The sequence below is a fragment of the Sinohyriopsis cumingii genome, chromosome 14, assembly GCF_028554795.1.
Source record: "Sinohyriopsis cumingii isolate HCF-2022 chromosome 14, ASM2855479v2, whole genome shotgun sequence".
NCBI lineage: Eukaryota > Metazoa > Mollusca > Bivalvia > Unionida > Unionidae > Sinohyriopsis > Sinohyriopsis cumingii.
The window spans coordinates 30,161,830-30,184,757 of record NC_142974.1 but is presented as its reverse complement, the minus strand read 5'-3'; positions in this window follow the sequence as shown (position 1 = coordinate 30,184,757).

Genomic DNA, 22,928 nt, shown 5'->3' with positions numbered 1-22,928 from the left:
GACTGAGAAGAGAACATTTAACATTCAACGATAGCAAAAGTCTATGACTGACAAGAGAACATTTCACATTAAATCATAGGAAAGTCTACGACTCACAAGAGAACATTCCACATTCAACTATAGGAAAAGTCTATGACGGAGAAGAGAACATTTCATATTGAACTATAGGAAAGTATGACTGACAAGAGAACATTTCAAATTAAATCTTAGAAAAGTCTATGACTGACAAGAGAACATTTCACGTTCAACTATAGGAAAGTATGACTGAAAAGAGAACATTTCACATTCAACAATAGCAAAAGTCTATGACTGACAAGAGAACTTTTCACTGTCAAGCATAGGAAAGCACATGAATGACAAGAGATAATTTCACATTCAACAATAGGAAAAGTCTATGACTGACAAGAGAACATTTCACATTCAACTATAGGAAAAGTCTATGACTGACAAGAGAACATTTCACATTCAACAATAGCAAAAGTCTATGACTGACAAGAGAACATTTCACATTCAACAATAGGAAAAGTCTATGACTGAAAAGAGAACATTTCACATTAAATCATAGGAAAGTCTATGACTGACAAGAGAACATTTCACATTCAACAATAGGAAAAGTCTATGACGGACAAGAAAACATTTCACTTTCAACTATAGGAAATTATGAATGACAAGAGAACATTTCACATTCAACAAAAGGAAAGGTCTATGACTGACAAGAGAACATTTCACATCCAAAAATAGCAAAAGTCTATGACTGACAAGAGAACATTTCACATTCAACAATAGCAAAAGTCTATGACTGACAAGAGAACATTTCACATCAAGAATAGGAAAGTCTATGACTGACGAGAGAACATTTCACATTCAAGGATAGGAAAGTACATGACTCACAAGAGATCATTTCACATTCAACAATAGGAAACGTCTACGACTGACAAGAGAACATTTCACATTCTACAATTGGAAACGTCTGTGACGGACAAGAGAACATTTCACATTCAATAATTGCACAAGTCTATGACTGACAAGAGATCATTTCACATTCAACAATACAAAAAGTCTATGACTGACAAGAGAACATTTCACATTATATCATAGGAAAGTCTATGACTGACAAGACAACATTCCACATTCAACTATAGGAAAAGTCTATGACTGAGAAGAGAACATTTCACATTCAACTATAGGAAAGTATGACTGACAAGAGAACATTTCACATGAAATCTTAGAAATGTCTATGACTGACAAGAAAACATTTCACATTCAACTACAGGAAAAGTCTATGACTGACAAGAGAACATTTCACATTAAATCATAGGAAAGTCTATGACTGACAAGAGAACATTTCACATTCAACAATAGGAAAAGTCAATGAGTGACAAGATAACATTTCACATTCAACTATAGGAAAGTATGACTGACAAGAGAATATTTCACATTGAACCATAGGAAACGTCTATGACTGAAAAGAGAACATTTTACATTCAACAATAGGAAAAGTCTATGACTGACAAGAGAACATTTCACTTTCAACTATCGGAAAGTATGACTGACAAGAGAACATTTCACATTCAACAAAAGGAAAGGTCTATGACTGACAAGAGAACATTTCACATCCAACAATAGCAAAAGTCTATGACTGAAAAGAGAACATTTCACATTCAACAATAGCAAAAGTCTATGACTTACAAGAGAACATTTCACATCAAGAATAGGAAAGTCTATGACTGACGAGAGAACATTTCACATTCAAGCATAGGAAAGTACATGACTGACAAGAGATAATTTCACATTCAACAATAGGAAAAGTCTACGACTGACAAGAGAATATTTCACATTCAACAATAACAAAAGTCTATGACTGACAAGAGAACATTTCACATTCAACAATAGCAAACGTCTATGACTGACAAGAGAACATTTCACATTAAATCATAGGAAAGTCTATGACTGACAAGAGAACATTTCACATTCAACTATAGGAATAGTCTATGACTGAGAAGAGAACATTTCACATTCAACTATGGGAAAGTATGACTGACAAGAGAACATTTCACATTCAACCATAGGAAAAGTCTATGACTCAAAAGAGAACATTTTACATTCAACTATAGGAAAAGTCTATGACTGACAAGAGAACATTTCACATTCAACAAAAGGAGAGGTCTATGACTGAGAAGAGAACATTCCACGTTCAACTATAGGAAAGTATGACTGACAAGAGAACATTTCACATTCAACAATTGGAAAGGTCTATGACTGACAAGAGAACATTTCACATTCAAGCATAGGAAAGTACATGACTGACAAGAGAACATTTCACATTCAACAATAGCAAAATTCTATGACTGACAAGAGAACATTTCACATTCAACAATAGCAAACGTCTATGACTGACAAGAGAACATTTCGAATTAAATCATAGGAAAGTCTATGACTGACAAGAGAACATTTCACATTCAACTATAGGAAAAGTCTATGACTGACAAGAGAACATTTCACATTCAACTATAGGAAAGTATGACTGACAAGAGAACATTTCACATTCAACCATAGGAAAAGTCTATGACTGAAAAGAGAACATTTTACATTCAACTATAGGAGAAGTCTATGACTGACAAGAGAACATTTCACATTCAACAAAAGGAAAGGTCTATGACTGACAAGAGAACATTTCACATTCAACAATAGCAAAAGTCTATGACTGAGAAGAGAACATTTCACATTCAACTACAGGAAAAGTCTATGACTGACAAGAGAACATTTCACATTCAACAATAGGAAAAGTATATGACTGACAAGAGAACATTTCACTTTCAACTATAGGAAAGTATGACTGACAAGAGAACATTTCACATTCAACAATAGCAAAAGTCTATGACTGACAAAAGAACATTTCACATTCAACAATAGCAAAAGTATATGACTGACAAGAGAACATTTCACATCAAGAATAGGAAAGTCTATGACTGACGAGAGAACATTTCACATTCAAGCATAGGAAAGTACATGTCTCACAAGAGATCATTTCTCACTCAACAATAGGAAACGTCTACGACTGACAAGAGAACATTTCACATTCAACTATAGGAAAAGTCTATGACTGACAAGAGCACATTTCACATTCAACAATTGGAAAGGTCTATGACTGACAAGAGAACATTTCACATTCAACAATAGCAAAAGTCTATGACTGACAAGAGAACATTTCACATTCAACAATAGCAAAAGTCTATGACTGTCAAGAGAACATTTCACATTAAATCATAGGAAAGTCTATGACTGACAAGAGACCATTTCACATTCAACTATAGGAAAAGTCTATGACTGACAAGAGAACATTTCACATTCAACTATAGGAAAGTATGACTGACAAGAGAACATTTCACATTCAACCATAGGAAAAGTCTATGACTGAAAAGAGAATATTTTACATTCAACTATATGAAAAGTGTATGACTGACAAGAGAACATTTCACATTTAACAAAAGGAAAGATCTAGGACTGACAAGAGAACATTTTACATTCAACAATAGCAAAAGTCTATGACTGACAAGAGAACATTTCACATTCAACAACAGGAAAAGTCAATGACTGACAAGAGTACATTTCACATTCAACAATAGGAAAAGTCAATGAGTGACAAGGTAACATTTCACATTCTACTGTAGGAAAGTATGACTGACAAGAGAACATTTCACATTCAACCATAGGAAAAGTCTATGACTGAAAAGAGAACATTTTACATTCAACTATAGGAAAAGTCTATGACTGACAAGAGAACATTTCGCATTCAACAAAAGGAAAGGTCTATGACTGACAAGAGAACATTTCACATTCAACAATAGCAAAAGTCTATGACTGACAAGAGAACATATCACATTCAACAATAGCAAAAGTCTATGACTGACAAGAGAACATTTCACATTAAATCATAGAAATGTCTATGACTGACAAGAGAACATTTCACATTCAACTATAGGAAAAGTCTATGACTGACAAGAGAACATTTCACATTCAAGCATAGGAAAGTACATGACTGACAAGAGATAATTTCACATTCAACAATAGGAAATGTCTATGACTGACAAGAGAACATTTCACATTCAACAATAACAAAAGTCTATGACTGACAAGAGAACATTTCACATCCAATAATAGCAAAAGTCTATGACTGACAAGAGAACATTTCACATTCAACAATAGCAAAAGTCTATGACTGACAAGAGAACATTTCACATCAAGAATAGGAAAGTCTATGACTTACGAGAGAACATTTCACATTCAAGCATGGGAAAGTACATGACTCACAAGAGATCATTTCACATTCAACAATAGGAAACGTCTACGACTGACAAGAGAACATTTCACATTCAACTATAGGAAAAGTCTATGACTGACAAGAGAACATTTCACATTCAACAATTGGAAAGGCCTATGACGGAGAAGAGAACATTTCACATTCAGCAATTGCAAAAGTCTATGACTGAGAAGAGAACATTTCACATTCAACGATAGCAAAAGTCTATGACTGACAAGAGAACATTTCACATTAAATCATAGGAAAGTCTACGACTCACAAGAGAACATTCCACATTCAACTATAGGAAAAGTCTATGACGGAGAAGAGAACATTTCATATTGAACTATAGGAAAGTATGACTGACAAGAGAACATTTCACATTAAATCTTAGAAATGTCTATGACTGACAAGAAAACATTTCACATTCAACTACAGGAAAAGTCTATGACTGACAAGAGAACATTTCACATTCAACTATAGGAAAGTATGACTGAAAAGAGAACATTTCACATTCAACAATAGCAAAAGTCTATGACTGACAAGAGAACTTTTCACTGTCAAGCATAGGAAAGTACATGAATGACAAGAGATAATTTCACATTCAACAATAGGAAAAGTCTATGACTGACAAGAGAACATTTCACATTCAACAATATCAAAAGTCTATGACTGACAAGAGAACATTTCACATTAAGTCATAGGAAAGTCTATGACTGACAAGAGAACATTTCACATTCAACAGTAGGAAAAGTCTATGACGGAGAAGAGAACATTTCACTTTCAACTATAGGAAAGTATGACTGACAAGAGAACATTTCACATTCAACAAAAGGAAAGGTCTATGACTGACAAGAGAACATTTCACATCCAACAATAGCAAAAGTCTATGACTGACAAGAGAACATTTCACATCAAGAATAGGAAAGTCTATGACTGACGAGAGAACATTTCACATTCAAGCATAGGAAAGTACATGACTCACAACAGATCATTTCACATTCAACAATAGGAAACGTCTACGACTGACAAGAGAACATTTCACATTCAACTATAGGAAAAGTCTATGACTGACAAGAGAACATTACACATTCTACAATTGGAAAGGTGTGTGACGGACAAGAGAACATTTCACATTCAGCAATTGCAAAAGACTATGACTGACAAGAGAACATTTCACATTCAACAATAGGAAACGTCTATGACTGAGAAGAGAACATTTCACATTAAAGTATAGGAACGTCTATGACTGACAAGAGAACATTCCACATTCAACTATAGGAAAATTCTATGACTGAGAAGAGAACATTTCACATTCAACTATAGGAAAGTATGACTGACAAGAGAACATTTCACATTAAATCTTAGAAATGTCTATGACTGACAAGAAGACATTTCACATTCACCTACAGGAAAAGTCTATGACTGACAAGAGAACATTTCACATTCAAGTATAGGAAAATATGACTGACAAGAGAACATTTCACATTCAAAAATAGGAAAAGTCAATGAGTGACAAGATAACATTTCACATTCAACTATAGGAAAGTATGACTGACAAGAGAACATCTCACATTCAACTATAGGAAAAGTCTATGACTGACAAGAGAACATTTCACTTTCAAGCATAGGAAAGTACATGACTGACAAGAGATAATTTCACATTCAACAATAGGAAAAGTCTATGACTGACAAGAGAACATTTCACATTGAACAATAACAAAAGTCTATGACTGACAAGAGAACATTTCACATTCAACAATAGCAAACGTCTATGACTGACAAGAGAACATTTCACATTAAATCATAGGAAAGTCTATGACTGACAAGAGACCATTTCACATTCAACTATAGGAAAAGTCTATGACTGACAAGAAAACATTTCACATTCAACTATAGGAAAGTATGACTGACAAGAGCACATTTCACATTCAACCATAGGAAAAGTCTATGACTGAAAAGAGAACATTTTACATTCAACTATAGGAAAAATCTATGACTGACAAGAAAACATTTCACATTCAACAAAAGGAAAGGTCTATGACTGACAAGAGAACATTCCACGTTCAACTATAGGAAAGCATGACTGACAAGAGAACATTTCACATTCAACAATAGGATAGGTCTATGACCGACAAGAGAATATTTCACATTCAAGCATAGGAAAGTACATGACTGACAAGAGAACATTTCACATTCAACAATAGCAAAATTCTATGACTGACAAGAGAACATTTCACATTCAACAATAGCAAACGTCTATGACTGACAAGAGAACATTTCGAATTAAATCATAGGAAAGTCTATGACTGACAAGAGAACATTTCACATTCAACTATAGGAAAAGTCTATGACTGACAAGAGAACATTTCACATTCAACTATAGGAAAGTATGACTGACAAGAGAACATTTCACATACAACCATAGGAAAAGTCTATGACTGAAAAGAGAACATTTTTCATTCAACTATAGGAAAAGTCTATGACTGACAAGAGAACATTTCACATTCAACAATAGCAAAAGTCTATGACTGAGAATAGAACATTTCACATTCAACTACAGGAAAAGTCTATGACTGACAAGAGAACATTTCACATTCAACAATAGGAAAAGTCTATGACTGACAAGAGAACATTTCTCTTTCAACTATAGGAAAGTATGACTGACAAGAGGACATTTCACATTCAACAAAACGAAATTTCTATGACTGACAAGAGAACATTTCACATCCAATAATAACAAAAGTCTATGACTGACAAGAGAACATTTCACATTCAACAATAGCAAAAGTCTATGACTGACAAGAGAACATTTCACATCAAGAATAGTAAAGTCTATGACTGACGAGAGAACATTTCACATTCACGCATAGGAAAGTACATGACTCAAAAGAGATCATTTCACATTCAACAATAGGAAACGTCTACGACTGACAAGAGAACATTTCACATTCAACTATAGGAAAAGTCTATGACTGACAAGAGAACATTTCACATTCAACAATTGGAAAGGTCTGTGACGGACAAGAGAACATTTCACATAAAGCAATTGCAAAAGTCTATGACTGAGAAGAGAACATTTCACATTCAACAATAGGAAAAGTCTATGACTGACAAGAGAACATTTCACATTAAATCATAGGAAAGTCTACGACTCACAAGAGAACATTCCACATTCAACTATAGGAAAAGTCTATGACGGAGAAGAGAACATTTCACATTGAACTATAGGAAAGTATGACTGACAAGAGAACATTTCACATTCAACTATAGGAAAGTATGACTGAAAAGAGAACATTTCACATTCAACAATAGCAAAAGTCTATGACTGACAAGAGAACTTTTCACTGTCAAGCATAGGAAAGTACATGAATGACAAGAGATAATTTCACATTCAACAATAGGAAAAGTCTATGACTGACAAGAGAACATTTCACATTCAACTATAGGAAAAGTCTATGACTGACAAGAGAACATTTCACATTCAACAATTGGAAAGGTCTATGACTGACAAGAGAACATTTCACATTCAACAATAGCAAAATTCTATGACTGACAAGAGAACATTTCACATTCAACAGTAGCAAAAGTCTATGACTGACAAGAGAACATTTCACATTAAATCATAGGAAAGACTATGACTGACAAGAGAACATTTCACATTCAACAATAGGAAAAGTCTATGACGGAGAAGAGAACATTTCACTTTCAACTATAGGAAAGTATGTCTGACAAGAGAACATTTCACATTCAACAAAAGGAAAGGTCTATGACTGACAAGAGAACATTTCACATTCAACAATAGCAAACGTCTATGACTGACAAGAGAACATTTCACATTAAATCATAGGAAAGTCTATTACTGACAAGAGAACATTTCACATTCAACTATAGGAAAATTCTATTACTGACAAGAGAACATTTCACATTCAACTATAGGAAAGTATGACTGACAAGAGCACATTTCACATTCAACCATAGGAAAAGTCTGTGACTGAAAAGAGAACATTTTACATTCAACTATAGGAAAAGTCTATGACTGACAAGAAAACATTTCACATTCAACAAAAGGAAAGGTCTATGACTGACAAGAGAACATTCCACGTTCAACTATAGGAAAGTATGACTGAAAAGAGAACATTTCACATTCAACAATAGGAAAGGTCTATGACGGACAAGAGAACATTTCACATTCAAGGATAGGAAAGTACATGACTGACAAGAGAACATTTCACATTCAACAATAGCAAAATTCTATGACTGACAAGAGAACATTTCACATTCAACAATAGCAAACGTCTATGACTGACGAAAGAACATTTCGAATTAAATCATAAGAAAGTCTATGACTGACAAGAGAACATTTCACATTCAACTATAGGAAAAGTCTATGACTGACAAGAGAACATTTCTCATTCAACTATAGGAAAGTATGACTGACAAGAGAACATTTCACATACAACCATAGGAAAAGTCTATGACTGAAAAGAGAACATTTTACATTCAATTATAGGAAAAGTCTATGACTGACAAGAGAACATTTCACATTCAACAATAGCAAAAGTCTATGACTGAGAATAGAACATTTCACATTCAACTACAGGAAAAGTCTATGACTGACAAGAGAACATTTCACATTCAACAATAGGAAAAGTCTATGACTGACAAGAGAACATTTCACTTTCAACAATAGGAAAGTATGACTGAGAAGAGGACATTTTACATTCAACAAAACGAAATTTCTATGAGTGACAAGAGAACATTTCACATCCAATAATAGCAAAAGTCTATGACTGACAAGAGAACATTTCACATTCAACAATAGCAAAAGTCTATGACTGACAAGAGAACATTTCACATCAAGAATAGGAAAGTCTATGACTGACGAGAGAACATTTCACATTCTCGCATAGGAAAGTACATGACTCAAAAGAGATCATTTCACATTCAACAATAGGAAACGTCTACGACTGACAAGAGAACATTTCACATTCAACTATAGGAAAAGTCTATGACTGACAAGAGAACATTTCACATTCAACAATTGGAAAGGTCTGTGACGGACAAGAGAACATTTCACATAAAGCAATTGCAAAAGTCTATGACTGAGAAGAGAACATTTCACATTCAACAATAGGAAAAGTCTATGACTGACAAGAGAACAATTCACATTAAATCATAGGAAAGTCTACGACTCACAAGAGAACATTCCACATTCAACTATAGGAAAAGTCTATGACGGAGAAGAGAACATTTCACTTTGAACTATAGGAAAGTATGACTGACAAGAGAACATTTCACATTCAACTATAGGAAAGTATGACTGAAAAGAGAACATTTCACATTCAACAATAGCAAAAGTCTATGACTGACAAGAGAACTTATCACTGTCAAGCATAGGAAAGTACATGAATGACAAGAGATAATTTCACATTCAACAATAGGAAAAGTCTATGACTGACAAGAGAACATTTCACATTCAACTATAGGAAAAGTCTATGACTGACAAGAGAACATTTCACATTCAACAATTGGAAAGGTCTATGACTGACAAGAGAACATTTCACATTCAACAATAGCAAAATTCTATGACTGACAAGAGAACATTTCACATTCAACAATAACAAAAGTCTATGACTGACAAGAGAACATTTCACATTAAATCATAGGAAAGACTATGACTGACAAAAGAACATTTCACATTCAACAATAGGAAAAGTCGATGACGGAGAAGAGAACATTTCACTTTCAACTATAGGAAAGTATGTCTGACAAGAGAACATTTCACATTCAACAAAAGGAAAGGTCTATGACTGACAAGAGAACATTTCACATCCAACAATTGCAAAAGTCTATGACTGACAAGAGAACATTTCACATTCAACAATAGCAAAAGTCTATGAATGACAAGAGAATATTTCACATTAAATCATAGGAAACTCTATCACTGACAAGAGAACATTCCACATTCAAATATAGGAAAAGTCTATGACTGAGAAGAGAACATTTCACATTCAGCTATAGGAAAGTATGACTGACAAGAGAACATTTCACATTCAACAATAGGAAAAGTCTATGACTGAAAAGAGAACATTTTACGTTCAACTATATGAAACGTGTATGACTGACAAGAGAACATTTCACATTCAACAAAAGGAAAGATCTAGGACTGACAAGAGAACATTTCACATTCAACAATAGCAAAAGTCTATGACTGACAAGAGAAATGTCTATGACTGACAAGAAAACATTTCACATTCAACTACAGGAAAAGTCTATGACTGACAAGAGAACATTTCACATTCAACTATAGGAAAGTATGACTGACAAGAGAACATTTCACATTCAACAATAGGAAAAGTCAATGAGTGACAAGATAACATTTCACATTCAACTATAGGAAAGTATGACTGACAAGAGAACATTTCACATTGAACCATAGGAAAAGTCTATGACTGAAATGAGAACATTTTACATTCAACTATATTAAACGTCTATGACTGACAAGAGAAGATTTCGCATTCAACAAAAGGAAAGGTCTATGACTGACAAGAGAACATTTCACATTCAACAAAAGGAAAGGTCTATGACTGACAAGAGAACATTTCACATTCAACAATAGAAAACGTCTATGACTGACAAGAGAACATTTCACATTAAATCATAGAAAAGTCTATGACTGACAAGAGAACATTTCACATTCAACTATAGGAAAAGTCTATGACTGACAAGAGAACATTTCACATTAAATCATAGGAAAGTCTATGACTGACAAGAGAACATTTCACATTCAACTACAGGAAAAGTCTATGACTGAGAAGAGAACATTTCACATTCAACTATAGTAAAGTATTATTGACAAGAGAACATTTCTCATTAAATCTTAGAAATGTCTATGACTGACAAGAGAACATTTCACATTCAACTATAGGAAAGTATGACTGAAAAGAGAACATTTCACATTCAACAATAGCAAAAGTCTATGACTGACAAGAGAACTTTTCACTGTCAAGCATAGGAAAGTACATGAATGACAAGAGATAATTTCACATTCAACAATAGGAAAAGTCTATGACTGACAAGAGAACATTTCACATTCAACTATAGGAAAAGTCTATGACTGTCAAGAGAACATTTCACATTCAACAATTGGAAAGGTCTATGAATGACAAGAGAACATTTCACATTCAACAATAGCAAAAGTCTATGACTGACAAGAGAACATTTCACATTCAACAATAGCAAAAGTCTATGACTGACAAGAGAACATTTCACATTAAATCATAGGAAAGTCTATGACTGACAAGAGAACATTTCACATTCAACTATAGGAAAAGTCTATGACTGACAAGAGAACATTTCACATTCAACTATAGGAAAGTATGACTGACAAGAGAACATTTCACATTCAACCATAGGAAAAGTCTATGACTGAAAAGAGAACATTTTACATTCAACTATATGAAAAGTGTATGACTGACAAGAGAACATTTCACATTCAACAAAAGGAAAGATCTAGGACTGACAAGAGAACATTTCACATTCAACAATAGCAAAAGTCTATGACTGACAAGAGAACATTTCACATTAAATCATAGAAAAGTCTATGACTGACAAGAGAACATTTCACATTCAACAACAGGAAAAGTCAATGACTGACAAGAGAACATTTCACATTCAACAATAGGAAAAGTCAATGAGTGACAAGATAACATTTCACATTCAACTGTAGGAAAGTATGACTGACAAGAGAACATTTCACATTCAACCATAGGAAAAGTCTATGACTGACAAGAGAACATTTCACATTCAACAATAGCAAAAGTCTATGAATGACAAGAGAACATTTCACATTCAACAATAGCAAAAGTCTATGACTGACAAGAGAACATTTCACATTAAATCATAGAAATGTCTATGACTGACAAGAGAACATTTCACATTCAACTATAGGAAAAGTCTATGACTGACAAGAGAACATTTCACATTCAAGCATAGCAAAGTACATGACTGACAAGAGATAATTTCACATTCAACAATAGGAAAAGTCTATGACTGACAAGAGAACATTTCACATTCAACAATAACAAAAGTCTATGACTGACAAGAGAACATTTCACATTCAACAATAGCAAACGTCTATGACTGACAAGAGAACATTTCACATTAAATCATTGCAAAGTCTATGACTGACAAGAGAACATTTCACATTCAACTATAGGAAAAGTCTATGACTGACAAGAGAACATTTCACATTCAACTATAGGAAAGTATGACTGACAAGAGCACTTTTCACATTCAACCATAGGAAAAGTCTGTGATTGAAAAGAGAACATTTTACATTCAACTATAGAAAAAGTCTATGACTGACAAGAAAACATTTCACATTCAACAAAAGGAAAGGTCTATGACTGACAAGAGAACATTCCACGTTCAACTATAGGAAAGTATGACTGACAAGAGAACATTTCACATTCAACAATAGGAAAGGTCTATGACGGACAAGAGAACATTTCATATTCAAGCATAGGAAAGTACATGACTGACAAGAGAACATTTCACATTCAACAATAGCAAAATTCTATGACTGACAAGAGAACATTTCACATTCAACAATAGCAAACATCTATGACTGACAAGAGAACATTTCGAATTAAATCATAGGAAAGTCCATGACTGACAAGAGAACATTTCACATTCAACTATAGGAAAAGTCTATGACTGACAAGAGAACATTTCACATTCAACTATAGGAAAGTATGACTGACAAGAGAACATTTCACATACAACCATAGGAAAAGTCTATGACTCAAAAGAGAACATTTTACATTCAACTATAGGAAAAGTCTATGACTGACAAGAGAACATTTCACATTCAACAAAAGGAAGGGTCTATGACTGACAAGAGAACATTTCACATTCAACAATAGCAAAAGTCTATGACTGAGAATAGAACATTTCACATTCAACTACAGGAAAAGTCTATGACTGACAAGAGAACATTTCACATTCAACAATAGGAAAAGTCTATGACTGACAAGAGAACATTTCACTTTCAACTATAGGAAAGTATGACTGACAAGAGGTCATTTCACATTCAACAAAACGAAATTTCTATGACTGACAAGAGAACATTTCACATCCAATAATAGCAAAAGTCTATGACTGACAAGAGAACATTTCACATTCAACAATAGCAAAAGTCCATGACTGACAAGAGAACATTTCACATCAAGAATAGGAAAGTCTATGACTGACGAGAGAACATTTCACATTCAGGCATAGGAAAGTACATGACTCAAAAGAGATCATTTCACATTCAACAATAGGAAACGTCCACGACTGACAAGAGAACATTTCACATTCAACTATAGGAAAAGTCTATGACTGACAAGAGAACATTTCACATTCAACAATTGGAAAGGTCTGTGACGGACAAGAGAACATTTCACATAAAGCAATTGCAAAAGTCTATGACTGAGAAGAGAACATTTCACATTCAACAATAGGAAAAGTCTATGACTGACTAGAGAACATTTCACATTTAATCATAGGAAAGTCTACGACTCACAAGAGAACATTCCACATTCAACTATAGGAAAAGTCTATGACGGAGAAGAGAACATTTCACATTGAACTATAGGAAAGTATGACTGACAAGAGAACATTTCACATTCACCTATAGGAAAGTATGACTGAAAAGAGAACATTTCACATTCAACAATAGCAAAAGTCTATGACTGACAAGAGAACTTTTCACTGTCAAGCATAGGAAAGTACATGAATGACAAGAGATAATTTCACATTCAACAACAGGAAAAGTCTATGACTGACAAGAGAACATTTCACATTCAACTATGGGAAAAGTCTATGACTGACAAGAGCACATTTCACATTCAACAATTGGAAAGGTCTATGACTGACAAGAGAACATTTCACATTCAACAATAGCAAAATTCTATGACTGACAAGAGAACATTTCACATTCAACAATAGCAAAAGTCTATGACTGACAAGAGAACATTTCATATTAAATCATAGGAAAGTCTATGACTGACAAGAGAACATTTCACATTCAACAATAGGAAAAGTCTATGACGGAGAAGAGAACATTTCACTTTCAACTATAGGAAAGTATGTCTGACAAGAGAACATTTCACATTCAACAAAAGGAAAGGTCTATGACTGACAAGAGAACATTTCACATCCAACAATAGCAAAAGTCTATGACTGACAAGAGAACATTTCACATTCAACAATAGCAAAAGTCTATGACTGACAAGAGACCATTTCACATTAAATCATAGGAAACTCTATGACTGACAAGAGAACATTCCACATTCAACTATAGGAAAAGTCTGTGACTGAGAAGAGAACATTTCACATTCAACTATAGGAAAGTATGACTGACAAGAGAACATTTCACATTAAATCTTAGAAATGTCTATGACTGACAAGAAAACATTTCACATTCAACTACAGGAAAAGTCTATGACTGACAAGAGAACATTTCACATTCAACTATAGGAAAGTATGACTGACAAGAGAACATTTCACATTCAACAATAGGAAAAGTCAATGAGTGACAAGATAACATTTCACATTCAACTATAGGAAAGTATGACTGACAAGAGAACATTTCACATACAACCATAGGAAAAGTCTATGACTGAAAAGAGAACATTTTACATTCAACTATAGGAAAAGTCTATGACTGACAAGAGAAGATTTCGCATTCAACAAAAGGAAAGGTCTATGACTGACAAGAGAACATTTCACATTCAACAATAGCAAAAGTCTATGACTGACAAGAGAACATTTCTCATTAAATCATAGAAAAGTCTATGACTGACAAGAGAACATTTCACATTCAACTATAGGAAAAGTCTATGACTGAGAAGAGAACATTTCACATTAAATCTTAGAAATGTCTATGACTCACAAGAGAACATTTCACATTCATCTATAGGAAAGTATGACTGAAAAGAGAACATTTCACATTCAACAATAGCAAAAGTCTATGACTGACAAGAGAACTTTTCACTGTCAAGCATAGGAAAGTACATGAATGACAAGAGATAATTTCACATTCAACAATAGGAAAAGTCTATGACTGACAAGAGAACATTTCACATTCAACTATAGGAAAAGTCTATGACTGTCAAGAGAACATTTTACATTCAACAATTGGAAAGGTCTATGAATGACAAGAGAACATTTCACATTCAACAATAGCAAAAGTCTATGACTGACAAGAGAACATTTCACATTCAACAATAGCAAAAGTCTATGACTGACAAGAGAACATTTCACATTAAATCATAGGAAAGTCTATGACTGACAAGAGAACATTTCACATTCAACTATAGGAAAAGTCTATGACTGACAAGAGAACATTTCACATTCAACTATAGGAAAGTATGACTGACAAGAGAACATTTCACATTCAACCATAGGAAAAGTCTATGACTGAAAAGAGAACATTTTACATTCAACTATATGAAAAGTGTATGACTGACAAGAGAACATTTCACATTTAACAAAAGGAAAGATCTAGGACTGACAAGAGAACATTTCACATTCAACAATAGCAAAAGTCTATGACTGACAAGAGAACATTTCACATTAAATCATAAAAAAGTCTATGACTGACAAGAGAACATTTCACATTCAACAACAGGAAAAGTCAATGACTGACAAGAGAACATTTCACTTTCAACAATAGGAAAAGTCAATGAGTGACAAGATAACATTTCACATTCAACTGTAGGAAAGTATGACTGACAAGAGAACATTTCACATTCAACCATAGGAAAAGTCTATGACTGAAAAGAGGACATTTTACATTCAACTATAGGAAAAGTCTATGACTGACAAGAGAACATTTCACATTAAATCATAGAAATGTCTATGACTGACAAGAGACCATTTCACATTCAACTATAGGAAAAGTCTATGACTGACAAGAGAACTTTTCACATTCAAGCATAGGAAAGTACATGACTGACAAGAGATAATTTCACATTCAACAATAGGAAAAGTCTATGACTGACAAGAGAACATTTCACATTCAACAATAACAAAAGTCTATGACTGACAAGAGAACATTTCACATTCAACAATAGCAAACGTCTATGACTGACAAGAGAACATTTCACATTAAATCATAGGAAAGTCTATGACTGACAAGAGAACATTTCACATTCAACTATAGGAAAAGTCTATGACTGACAAGAGAACATTTCACGTTCAACTATAGGAAAGTATGACTGACAAGAGCACATTTCACATTCAACCATAGGAAAAGTCTGTGACTGAAAAGAGAACATTTTACATTCAACTATAGGAAAAGTCTATGACTGACAAGAAAACATTTCACATTCAACAAAAGGAAAGGTCTATGACTGACAAGAGAACATTCCACGTTCAACTATAGGAAAGTATGACTGACAAGAGAACATTTCACGTTCAACAATAGGAAAGGTCTATGAAGGACAAGAGAACATTTCACATTCAAGCATAGGAAAGTACATGACTGACAAGAGAACATTTCACATTCAACAATAGCAAAATTCTATGACTGACAAGAGAATATTTCACATTCAACAATAGCAAACATCTATGACTGACAAGAGAACATTTCGAATTAAATCATAGGAAAGTCTTTGACTGACAAGAGAACATTTCACATTCAACTATAGGAAAAGTCTATGACTGACAAGAGAACATTTCACATTCAACTATAGGAAAGTATGACTGACAAGAGAACATTTCACATACAACCATAGGAAAAGTCTATGACTGAAAAGAGAACATTTTACATTCAACTATAGGAAAAGTCTATGACTGACAAGAGAACATTTCACATTCAACAAAAGGAAAGGTCTATGACTGACAAGAGAACATTTCACATTCAACAATTGCAAAAGTCTATGACTGACAATAGAACATTTCACATTCAACTACAGGAAAAGTCTATGACTGACAAGAGAACATTTCACATTCAACAATAGGAAAAGTCTATGACTGACAAGAGAACATTTCACTTTCAACTATAGGAAAGTATGACTGACAAGAGGACATTTCACATTCAACAAAACGAAATTTCTATGACTGACAAGAGAACATTTCACATCCAATAATAGCAAAAGTCTATGACTGACAAGAGAACATTTCACATTCAACAATAGCAAAAGTTTATGACTGACAAGAGAACATTTCACATCAAGAATAGGAAAGTCTATGACTGACGAGAGAACATTTCACATTCACGCATAGGAAAGTACATGACTCAAAAGAGATCATTTCACATTCAACAATAGGAAACGTCCACGACTGACAAGAGAACATTTCACATTCAACTATAGGAAAAGTCTATGACTGACAAGAGAACATTTCACATTGAACTATAGGAAAGGATGACTGACAAGAGAACATTTCACATTCAACCATAGGAAAAGTCTATGACTGAAAAGAGAACATTTTACATTCAACTATAGGAAAAGTCTATGACTGACAAGAGAACATTTCACATTCAACAAAAGGAAAGGTCTATGACTGACAAGAGAACATTTCACATTCAACAATAGCAAAAGTCTATGACTGAGAAGAGAACATTTCACATTCAATTATAGGAAAAGTCTATGACTGACAAGAGAACATTTCACATTCAACAATAAGAAAAGTCTGTGACTGACAAGAGAACATTTCACTTTCAACTATAGGAAAGTATGACTGACAAGAGAACATTTCACATTCAACAATTGGAAAGGTCTGTGACGGACAAGAGAACATTTCACATCAAGCAATTGCAAAAGTCTATGACTGAGAAGAGAATATTTCACATTCAACAATAGGAAAAGTCTATGACTGACAAGAGAACATTTCACATTAAATCATAGGAAAGTCTCCGACTCACAAGAGAACATTCCACATTCAACTATAGGAAAAGTCTATGACGGAGAAGAGAACATTTCACATTGAACTATAGGAAAGTATGACTGACAAGAGAACATTTCACATTCAACTATAGGAAAGTATGACTGAAAAAAGAACATTTCACATTCAACAATAGCAAAAGTCTATGACTGACAAGAGAACTTTTCACTGTCAAGCATAGGAAAGTACATGAATGACAAGAGATAATTTCACATTCAACAACAGGAAAAGTCTATGACTGACAAGAGAACATTTCACATTCAACTATAGGGAAAGTCTATGACTGACAAGAGAACATTTCACATTCAACAATTGGAAAGGTCTGTGACTGACAAGAGAACATTTCACATTCAACAATAGCAAAATTCTATGACTGACAAGAGAACATTTCACATTCAACAATAGCAAAAGTCTATGACTGACAAGAGAACATTTCACATTAAATCATAGGAAAGACTATGACTGACAAGAGAACATTTCACATTCAACAATAGGAAAAGTCTATGACGGAGAAGAGAACATTTCACTTTCAACTATAGGAAAGTATGTCTGACAAGAGAACATTTCACATTCAACAAAAGGAAAGGTCTATGACTGACAAGAGAACATTTCACATTCAACAATAGCAAACGTCTATGACTGACAAGAGAACATTTCACATTAAATCATAGGAAAGTCTATGACTGACAAGAGAACATTTCACATTGAACTATAGGAAAAGTCTATGACTGACAAGAGAACATTTCACATTCAACTATAGGAAAGTATGACTGACAAGAGCACATTTCACATTCAACCATAGGAAAAGTCTGTGACTGAAAAGAGAACATTTTACATTCAACTATAGGAAAAGTCTATGACTGACAAGAAAACATTTCACATTCAACAAAAGGAAAGGTCTATGACTGACAAGAGAACATTCCACGTTCAACTATAGGAAAGTATGACTGACAAGAGAACATTTCACATTCAACAATAGGAAAGGTCTATGACGGACAAGAGAACATTTCACATTCAAGCATAGGAAAGTACATGACTGACAAGAGAACATTTCACATTCAACAATAGCAAAATTCTATGACTGACAAGAGAACATTTCACATTCAACAATAGCAAACGTCTATGACTGACAAGAGAACATTTCGAATTAAATCATAGGAAAGTCTATGACTGACAAGAGAACATTTCACATTCAACTATAGGAAAAGTCTATGACTGACAAGAGAACATTTCACATTCAACTATAGGAAAGTATGACTGACAAGAGAACATTTCACATACAACCACAGGAAAAGTCTATGACTGAAAAGAGAACATTTTACATTCAATTATAGGAAAAGTCTATGACTGACAAGAGAACATTTCACATTCAACAATAGCAAAAGTCTATGACTGAGAATAGAACATTTCACATTCAACTACAGGAAAAGTCTATGACTGACAAGAGAACATTTCACATTCAACAATAGGAAAAGTCTATGACTGACAAGAGAACATTTCACTTTCAACAATAGGAAAGTATGACTGAGAAGAGGACATTTCACATTCAACAAAACGAAATTTCTATGACTGACAAGAGAACATTTCACATCCAATAATAGCAAAAGTCTATGACTGACAAGAGAACATTTCACATTCAACAATAGCAAAAGTCTATGACTGACAAGAGAACATTTCACATCAAGAATAGGAAAGTCTATGACTGACGAGAGAACATTTCACATTCACGCATAGGAAAGTACATGACTCAAAAGAGATCATTTCACATTCAACAATAGGAAACGTCTACGACTGACAAGAGAACATTTCACATTCAACTATAGGAAAAGTCTATGACTGACAAGAGAACATTTCACATTCAACAATTGGAAAGGTCTGTGACGGACAAGAGAACATTTCACATAAAGCAATTGTAAAAGTCTATGACTGAGAAGAGAACATTTCACATTCAACAATATGAAAAGTATATGACTGACAAGAGAACAATTCACATTAAATCATAGGAAAGTCTACGACTCACAAGAGAACATTCCACATTCAACTATAGGAAAAGTCTATGACGGAGAAGAGAACATTTCACATTGAACTATAGGAAAGTATGACTGACAAGAGAACATTTCACATTCAACTATAGGAAAGTATGACTGAAAAGAGAACATTTCACATTCAACAATAGCAAAAGTCTATGACTGACAAGAGAACTTTTCACTGTCAAGCATAGGAAAGTACATGAATGACAAGAGATAATTTCACATTCAACAATAGGAAAAGTCTATGACTGACAAGAGAACATTTCACATTCAACTATAGGAAAAGTCTATGACTGACAAGAGAACATTTCACATTCAACAATTGGAAAGGTCTATGACTGACAAGAGAACATTTCACATTCAACAATAGCAAAATTCTATGACTGACAAGAGAACATTTCACATTCAACAATAACAAAATTCTATGACTGACAAGAGAACATTTCACATTAAATCATAGGAAAGACTATGACTGACAAGAGAACATTTCACATTCAACAATAGGAAAAGTCTATGACGGAGAAGAGAACATTTCACTTTCAACTATAGGAAAGTATGTCTGACAAGAGAACATTTCACATTCAATAAAAGGAAAGGTCTATGACTGACAAGAGAACATTTCACATCCAACAATAGCAAAAGTCTATGACTGACAAGAGAACATTTCACATTCAACAATAGCAAAAGTCTATGACTGACAAGAGAACATTTCACATTAAATCATTGGAAACTCTATGACTGACAAGAGAACATTCCACATTCAACTATAGGAAAAGTCTATGACTGAGAAGAGAACATTTCACATTCAACTATAGGAAAGTATGACTGACAAGAGAACATTTCCCATTAAATCTTAGAAATGTCTATGACTGACAAGAAAACATTTCACATTCAACTACAGGAAAAGTCTATGACTGACAAGAGAACATTTCACATTCAACTATAGGAAAGTATGACTGACAAGAGAACATTTCACATTCAACAATAGGAAAAGTCAATGAGTGACAAGATAACATTTCACATTCAACAATAGGAAAGTATGACTGACAAGAGAACATTTCACATTGAACCATAGGAAAAGTATATGACTGAAAAGAGAACATTTTACATTCAACTATAGGAAAAGTCTATGACTGACAAGAGAAGATTTCGCATTCAACAAAAGGAATGGTCTATGACTGACAAGAGAACATTTCACATTCAACAATAGCAAATGTCTATGACTGACAAGAGAACATTTCACATTCAACAATAGAAAAAGTCTATGACTGACAAGAGAACATTTCACAATAAATCATAGAAAAGTCTATGACTGACAAGAGAACATTTCACATTCAACTATAGGAAAAGTCTATGACTGACAAGAGAACATTTCACATTAAATCATAGGAAAGTCTATGACTGACAAGAGAACATTTCACATTCAACTATAGGAAAAGTCTATGACTGAGAAGAGAACATTTCACATTCAACTATAGGAAAGTATGACTGACAAGAGAACATTTCACATTCAACCATAGGAAAAGTCTATGACTGAAAAGAGAACATTTTACATTCAACTATGTGAAAAGTGTATGACTGACAAGAGAACATTTCACATTTAACAAAAGGAAAGATCTAGGACTGACAAGAGAACATTTCACATTCAACAATAGCAAAAGTCTATGACTGACAAGAGAACATTTCACATTAAATCATAGAAAAGTCTATGACTTACAAGAGAACATTTCACATTCAACAACAGGAAAAGTCAATGACTGACAAGAGAACATTTCACATTCAACAATAAGAAAAGTCAATGAGTGACAAGATAACATTTCACATTCAACTGTAGGAAAGTATGACTGACAAGAGAACATTTCACATTCAACTATAGGAAAGTATGACTGAAAAAAGAACATTTCACATTCAACAATAGCAAAAGTCTATCACTGACAAGAGAACTTTTCACTGTCAAGCATAGGAAAGTACATGAATGACAAGAGATAATTTCACATTCAACAACAGGAAAAGTCTATGACTGACAAGAGAACATTTCACATTCAACTATAGGGAAAGTCTATGACTGACAAGAGAACATTTCACATTCAACAATTGGAAAGGTCTGTGACTGACAAGAGAACATTTCACATTCAACAATAGCAAAATTCTATGACTGACAAGAGAACATTTCACATTCAACAATAGCAAAAGTCTATGACTGACAAGAGAACATTTCACATTAAATCATAGGAAAGACTATGACTGACAAGAGAACATTTCACATTCAACAATAGGAAAAGTCTATGACGGAGAAGAGAACATTTCACTTTCAACTATAGGAAAGTATGTCTGACAAGAGAACATTTCACATTCAACAAAAGGAAAGGTCTATGACTGACAAGAGAACATTTCACATTCAACAATAGCAAACGTCTATGACTGACAAGAGAACATTTCACATTAAATCATAGGAAAGTCTATGACTGACAAGAGAACATTTCACATTGAACTATAGGAAAAGTCTATGACTGACAAGAGAACATTTCACATTCAACTATAGGAAAGTATGACTGACAAGAGCACATTTCACATTCAACCATAGGAAAAGTCTGTGACTGAAAAGAGAACATTTTACATTCAACTATAGGAAAAGTCTATGACTGACAAGAAAACATTTC